Source organism: Grammomys surdaster, unplaced genomic scaffold, assembly GCF_004785775.1.
Source record: "Grammomys surdaster isolate TR1022 unplaced genomic scaffold, NIH_TR_1.0 125979, whole genome shotgun sequence".
Lineage (NCBI taxonomy): Eukaryota > Metazoa > Chordata > Mammalia > Rodentia > Muridae > Grammomys > Grammomys surdaster.
Window position 1 is genome coordinate 697,798 of NW_021620795.1, and position 8,376 is coordinate 706,173.

The following is an 8,376-nucleotide window of genomic DNA, read 5'->3' on the forward strand; positions in this document are numbered from 1 at the left end:
TGGCTGGCTGTCTCTCTGTCTCTGTCTTTTTCTCTTTCACTGTCTCTATGTGTCTCTGGCTAGCTGTCTCTCTGTGTCTCTCTGTCTCTCTCTTTTTTTATCTGGCTGTCTCTCTCTGTCTCTGTCTTTGTCTGTCTGTGTCTCTCTTTCTGGCTGGATGTCTCTCTGTCTCTGTCTGTCTGTCTTTCTGTGTGTCTATTTCTGGCTGGCTGTCTCTCTGTCTCTGACTCTCTGTGTCTTTCTCTCTCTGGCTGGCTGTTTCTCTCTCTCTCTCTCTCTCTCTCTCTCTCTCTCTCTGTGTGTGTGTGTGTGTGTGTGTGTGTGTCTTTCCTTGTGACTCTCAACTTCCAGTCTTCTCCTACCTTGCATGGGGCTCTAGGGTCTGCAGTCCTTGCTCTCCTAGCCTCCCTGCTATGTCACCCCAGCCTCTACCTCCACCTTTGCAAGCATCGCTGCTCTGCCTTATGGACCATAACACTGAGTGTCTTGTCTTTTCTGTCCCTTGAAAGGACACACCTGCCACTGGATTCATGCTATCCTGCCCTGGGGTGGACTTATCACAGAGATCCTTATTTGACTGGTGCCCTATTATGAGATTTTGAGATTGTGTGTGGCCGGGCACAATTCACCCATACAAACAGGTTGTGAGCAGTTTGCTATCACCATGGCTTCCCTGGATTCTTCCTGGCCTGTAGGAGTTGCTAGTATGATCAACTTGGAGGAGGGGGTCATTTTCCAACGTCCCCTAAGCCTGAAGGAAGGAAGAGTGGGCTTAGGGGTGGGGATAGGGAGGTGGCTTTAGTGATCTCAGAGCCTCACTCTCCTGTATTCGAGCTGTCCTGTGGTGCAAAGCTGAGGTGCACAGCAGAAGGTGTGAGGGTAAGGAGAGAATGCAGAGCTGGTGTGTACCCCAGGATGCCAGGGCACACAATCCATCTACTGAGCTTCGATGGCCTCCCCTTGAAACTCAATTTCCAAAATGAGGTTTGAGCATCTACTGAGGTTTTGCAGCAGGATGTGACATGAGGGACATGAAGTTTCTTGGCTTATGGAGTGTTTAGGGTCATGAGGGATCAAGATATTATAGCTGGTGGGACATACCCACAAGAGATCGAGGGCCAAATACCTTAGGACCAAGGTAGACAGGAAAACCCTGCACACAGCCTGAAGGAGGTAGTGCTGAGCTATGATATAAAAGACATTTAAGAGTTAGATAGGACAGGGAGACATGGGTGTGTGTGTGTGTGTGTGTGTGTGTGTGTGTGTTCGCGTGCGTGGGGGGGGGAGGGAGAGAGAGAGAGAGAGAGAGAGAGAGAGAGAGAGAGAGAGAGAGAGATGAGCCAGGGTGAGCCTGGAAAGCATTTGATGCAATAAGAACGTGCATTTTGGTTTCCAGTCTGGGGAGGTAGGGTGGGGTTACTATGGGAGTTCCAAAAAAAAAAAAAAAAAAAAAACTTTGCAGAGAGATGGAAAGCAACCTTGGGTGCAAAGAAGTCAGAATTTTATTCTACTCCCTCCGGCGGCTGATGGAGGCTGTTCAGCCAACTGCAGAATGAACAAATTTGTAGTGCAGAATGATCACTCAGGCGGCTAGAGGGCACAAGCTGGGAGCGGGAGCCGAGCAGAAACCTATTGCCTCACCCTTGAGAGATGATCAGGGCTGGGGTGCGATGGAGGGGAAGAAATGGATGCACAAGGCTTGGAGGGAGGGTGGCACGCACAGGGCATGGTGACCTCACAGAAGCCCGCTTGGCTGGCCTGTCTCTAGGTCACAGAGATAACGGATGTGGTATGCTTTGGAAAGCGTGGAACACCTCGCCCTGGCTGGGGCTGGTTTGAGCTGGATCCTGAAGTGCAGCCTCTCTCATCTCCTCCCGGGAATCTCTCCTCTCTGCTTTCCTTGCCTGTAAGCAAAAGAGAGAGAGGAGGTGAAAAACAGACACATTAAGTGCCAAAGCTTATGTTAATACAGCATTAAGGTTGAAAATGTAATCTCCTAGGAGTCAGGAAATTCCGAACAAGGGGTTTCCATAGCAACTCAGCCACACTGCTCCTCTGTCCATTTGGGCCCTGTTTTCCTTGTTAAATATGATCCCGTCGTATATTATATTTTAACCAGCTAAATGTGCTACCCACAGCACACGGAGCTCTAGCGATGGCTCACGAAGCTGCCAGGAATGAGAGCGTGTGTGTGCACATGCGTGGCAAAGGAGCAGGTGCCTGCAGAGTGAGCCTGACATAACACAGCCGCATCCTGGTATCTAATACATGAGTCATAATTGCATTAAGAACAGCTCCCTGATACATCAGTGAGCAAGGGCTCTGCCACCTTTGTGTTCAGAAAAGGTGGATCAGAGGGTCGGTGGTAAGCACAGTGGGACTCCTCCCAGACCCCAAGGGGAGACACCAGGCTCCAGCCTGAATGGTCAGGAGCCCTCTTAGATGGCTCTGTCAGGATGTGGGTCAGAATTACCTGGTCCACTGACTCTTCATGAGCGCCAGCCAATCAGAGATTATCTGTCACTGTTCGTTAGCATCCCCGGGGTTCGAAAACACACACACAGAGGAAATGTGACACACACACACACACACACACCATCAAACACCCACAGCACAGTGGACAAAGGCTTTCTATGTGGCTGCAGGGATGTTAGGAAGGGAGACAGGAAAAATGGACCAGAGGTGGGGCAGCGGGATGACTAACTAACAGAATGTGTGGAACATCTGCCCCATAATGCAGTGGAAAAAGGCTGGAATTTTCGACTCAGTCTGCTGGGGCTGTTATCTCCCAGACATGTGGTCTTCAGCAAGCCCCTTAATTTCTCTTTGTCTTAGTTTCTCATCTGCAAAATTGGGATAAAATTACCATTAACCTCACACAGGCTTGTTGGGGGATTAAATGGGATAATTGATGCACAAGCTTGCTGGAAACTTCTAAATCCCTCATACACATGTCAGGCTGCCAGGGAGCTCTAGAAAACCATGCTGCCTTCTGGATTCATATACTGGGATCTAGATATCTTGTGCTTGATTCTGAAATCTTCCAGTGGGTTCTAGACGTATTGAAGGGTCTAGAGCAAGGATAGCCAAACATTTTCTGGGGAGATTCAAAGAGTACGTATGTTGGAGCTTTAGGGGTCATATTGTAGCTTCTTTGCTCTAGGCCGTACATAAACAACTGGACGAAGCTGAGTTTCAATAAAGCTTTATTTTCAAAAGAAGGAAGTAGACAGAGCTTCTGACCCGTGGGCTGGTCCCCGGTCCACGATGTTCTATGTAGGGAAGCATGTGGTATTTGTGAATATAGCTTTTCTGCTGAGAATTTAACTTTCTCCTACCTCCACCTATCCCCACATAGACATAGCCTCTCTTTTTAGCCAACTTCACCTCCAAAACCAGTGAGCGTGACCTGCAGGGAGTAGCTGCATTAGCTTCCAGACCCCTGCCTGCCTCTGTCATCGACAGGGGGATGCTACAACAACCAGCTCTCCTACCTAGTAATCCTTAGTGGTCTAATAATGTGAACAATGTGTGTATGTGTGTGTGTATATGTGCGTGCGTGTGTGCGTGCGTGCGTGCGTGCGTGCGTGCGTGCGTGTGTGTGTGTGTGTTCTTCCAACTCATTCAAGGCTTCTAGAACAGTCAGGAACATGATCACCTCACCACGTCTGTACCCACTGCATGACATAGAGCCAGCCAGCTTCCTCTATGGATGTGAGGGTGCACCTGGACAGCATGCCAGATGGAAGGAGTAGGTGAGCAGGAGGGTCTAGCTCTGGTGAGACATTCTACAGCCCTTCTCCTTCTGATGGAAGAGCCTTGTGTCATCATGAACAAGCATCCACGTCAGTGACGCAGAACAGCCTCCGAATGCTGCCCTCTGAGAGCCTCAGCCTCCTCCAGCTTGAGACTCTGGAAGCTTCCAGAAGTGTGGCAGGCTTTCAGCTTTCACGCTGGCAAGCTTCCCTCCTCCTCCCCATCCTGGGCTGAACAGTTGGGCAGAACCAAGTTGTGTAACTCACCTCTGAGTCACACTTCCCCAGCATGGTGTCTGCTGTGTGTCCTACAGAACAGAGCTTCCCTGCGTCATGAGACCCAAGCAGGTGACTTGTCCAGGAATCAGGGCCAGTTGGTGGCTCTTGTCCCAGAACATCAACCAAGAGGATACTACTTACAGTCACATTAATAGAATATATGTGAGGGTGTGTTGAAGCAAGCATGGTGAGGCTCCAAGGGTAGACACAGATCGCTGCACGCAAGTGTAAGGGTAGACTGTGTGTGTATCACCGTGTGATCCCATGTGTGCACATGTGGTGAAGTCCTGCAGACATGCGCATTATAAACCCACAACTTCACATTGGGGTATGCATATGTAGCTGGCTCTGTATCTATACCTAGGTGATCTCATACATGGGCTTGTGTGAGGTTGCTCCATATATGGGCTCAGGCACACATTCCTATGCATGTTGAAGGTTGCCTGTTTCTTTATACGCTCTATACATGCCTGGGAATGTCTGCTGCTCCTGCACATAATTCTCTCTGGGTCTGTGTGTGTGTCTTTAATGTGGATCTGCTCTTTTTCTGGGGAACATGGTGGCTTCCATTCTCCAGCCTCAGATAAATATTTCATCCCCTTGCTTTGAGGTGGCATTAGCTAGTGTTCCTATGAAGAGCTGAGGCCAGGGATCGACGAACTCCAGCTGGCAGGCAGAGCCCAGGCTCTAATGACAGAGTCTTGAAAAGCAAGCCACCCCTATAGTATCCTGGGGGGAGGCTCCCCATGCTGGTGACTAGTGTCATTAGGAGCCGATGAGTGGGGGCCCTTCTCCATTCCCTCCAGGGTGTTCTCCAAGTGTGGGGCCTGCACAGGAGGTGGAGGGAGCTTCCTGCTGCTCCTGCAAAAGCCAGGCCAAAGCCTTTTCATGATTTCTCCACTTCCTGGTGAAGCAAGGTGCTTCTGAGAGCAGAAGGTCACCATATAACCCAGGGTGGCAATGCAATCCCAGCGTCTCTTCAGGTACTCGGTATGTGAGCAAGGTAGCCATGTTGAGAAAGAGCAAGGACACAAAGCTAACAGGCAGTGAACATAGCCATCTTCCAGAATCTTCTAACAGTGCACTGGGTATGGCATCCCCAGCTCCCTTTTCCAGATGAAGATTCTGAGTTTCTAAGAAGGCCTCACCCTGAGCCGCCCTGCCAAGAGTGCAGCAGAGGTTTTATCCAGCTCTGGGCTTGAGGATACCGTCTCAGATCGCTGTCACTGATTTCCTATGGATCTTTGCATTCCATCAGGATGAGGAGCAGCCCAGCCTACACTGGAAAACCCTCCATGGAGCTGCCACTAATGGAGAAGATGTCTGCCTCTGTGTGTCCCCTGTACACTTCACCAGGAGTGACTGAGTGCTGAGTACCACAGTAACCACTTAAGGATCTCAAGTCATCCCCGGTAGTCTTCACACCACCCTCTGAAAGAAAAAGTGTGGGCTTACTCCAGGAAATAGGCAGGCATGAGTCAGGTAAATGGATTTAAAAGGCACTCCCACACACCCCTGCTGTGTGACCCTGCGTGGGTTACTTAGTCTCTCTGGGCCTGTTTCATCTCATGGTGATTCAGACCTCTTCTATGAATGCTCCAAGCATAGAACTTTCAAGATGACTACTTTAGGAAGCTCATGGTGACTAGAGGCCATGTGGCCAGATAGTTTCAAAGCACAGAGAGAGAGATTTGTGTCTCCCTATGCCTACTGCCCTTAACCCCATGCAAGCTCCTGGTAAATGGTAATATTTCTGAGCCAGTCTCCGTGTGGTAAATTAAGGACTCACTCAGCCAGGCAGTGGTGGCGGCGCAGAACACACCTTTAATCCCAGCATCTGAGAGGCAGAGGCAGGCAGATCCCTGAGCTTGAGGCCAGCTGGGCCTACAGAGAGAGTTCCAGGATAGCCAGGATGACACAGAGAAACAGAGAGAGAAAGAGAGAGAGAAGGAGGGAGAGAGAGGCAGAAAGAGACAGAGACAGGCAGAGAGACAGAGACAGACAGACTAGTCATTCTAGTTTGTAGGCCTGCGACAATTTGACCAGAAAAGATACAAGCCTGTGCTTTAGAGTTGGTGTGTGTAGACAGTATGCAAAATGAACAGTAAACTGTTTGTCAGACTCCCCCCAACACACACACACACACATGCAAACACACACACACACACACACACACACGCCCTGCTATTCACTGGTTTCCATGCTTGCCCAAATACCTGGAGCCACAGGTGGAAAGCACCAAGTGCCTTGCCGTGCTGGGCAGAAAGTAGAACAGAATGTGAAACAGGATGGCCTGTCAGCCTTAAGGATCCAGCAGGCCAGTTCTGTCACCACCATGTGGCATTCGTCCAGCTGCCTGGCCTGCAGAGAGGCTGCCCCTGCACCCAGCCCTGGTCCCCCTTGTCGTCCCATCTCTCCTGGAGCTCTCACTACAGCTCCTGCATTCTCTGGCTTGAGCTTTGTCGCTTTTTGGTCCACCCTCCAAGTGATGGCCCCGGTGGGTTCTCTCTCTGCTTATCCTTGCTTACTGGTCCTCACTCCAAGGTGCTCAGTAGGGCTTTGCAGTTGGAGGTGACCAGCCACTCTCCCTCTCTCCTCCCTTGAGTGCCACCCTCTCAGCTCTGCTCTGTGACAGCTTCAGGTGAGACTGGTGGCCTCACAAGTCTGGCTCATGAGTGGGCCATGAAGACACTCTGACCAGCTGCACTTGAGAACCTGTTGTTCCCCAATCAACACAAGTGTCACCTCCTCTCGCTCCTCCAAGCCCCAAGACTGGTCTCCCTCTCTCAGCCTGGGTGGCATGGCAGTGGGGGAGTCACTGAGCCTCCTTCCCCGACCCTAGCCACCCACTCCTCCTCCAGCCAGCCTTCCATGCCAACCCTGGCACGGGCATCAGGCGCCGTGGAGGGTAGACTACTAGCTGTAGGATAAAAACCTTCATTCATGACAGCCTCAAACCCCTGGCTCTGGAGAGACAGAGATTTGCTCTGGGTCTGAGCTGTCGCCGGGAGAGGAAAGCCGATCCGCAGAGCAGCGTTGCTTAATGCCCCTCTGTTCTGCTCACCTGGCAGGCCAGCACAGCGGCCCACTTGTGCCTCTGAAATCCTAGCTGGCCTCTGGCTGGGAGCTTTGGGGACTGCAGGGGAGACACTGGGTAGAGTGTGCCAGGCATGCACACCCAGCCAACTCTACACCCAGCCAGGGCCAAGAGCAAAGAGGAAGGCCAGTGATAGCAGCCACTCCCACAACCGTGTAAGGACCTCAGTCTCTTTCAGTTCTTCTTGGGGTCTAAGTGTACACTGCGAAGCTGTACATAGGGATGATAGAACATAGGTTCTGAGGGCCAAGTAGCTTTTTCTTGATTTTTTTTTCAGAGTGACAAACCTCTTCAGAAAAGTCATGAAGCTGTATACTAATGGGATTCATATCCCCAAACCCTTCAGCTGGCCCCCATAAAGAATATTCCCACATATTTCTAGCATCTCCCTCCACAGTGGGGAAAACCTAGTCCAAACAGAGGTATCAGGTGCTCCCCTGGGGGTGGGACATGGGGTATGGTTGACAGGAAATGGATCATATTTCACATATACTAGATTTAAAAATACTTATGACTGTTCACAGAATGTGTTTTACTGAGGAAAGCTATTGAGCTCAGAAAAGCCTCCTCAGATCCTTTCTTTCTTCTTCCACAATGGAGGATCATCTAGCTGGGTATGTAGCAAGCCTGCAGTTTCCAACCTCCCTTTCAGCTAAATACTGAGTTGTCTCAGCTTTGCCACTAAGATGCTAACCAAGATGTATGGAATCTGAAGGGAAAACTTTGAGATGAATAAACACACTGACTCTTGTGCTTTCCCCTCAGCCCCGTAAGTGGAGAGCTTCTTAGAGAATGAGGTTCATGTTGGTGCAGTCATTTGGGCCATCCAATCAGAGCTGGTTATTGGTGATGGCAGAGCAACAAAATGGCAGAGGTCTGGGTCTCTGGCATTCAGGGAGCTACAATCCCAACCTGGGACCCTATACCTGGACTTGTCTCTTTAAGCCAGTGTCATTTTGAGTTCTTTTGATAGCACATTTGAAGGAGTAACTTAGCTAATTAACCTCAGTGCCCTAAACATCAATAGATCCCACTTTTCCTCACTCAGTTTACTTTCTGGAGCCATCAGGGCTTTCTGTTCCTACCCACTGCCCACCACCACCACCACCACCACCACCACCACCACCACCACTGTCTCTCTCTCTTGACTTTAAACTGCAGCTCTTTTCTGTATAACATCCGATTATACAGTTTGCCCGGGCATATAAAATTTATAAAGCTGAAAGCTAAAACATCTCTTGAGCA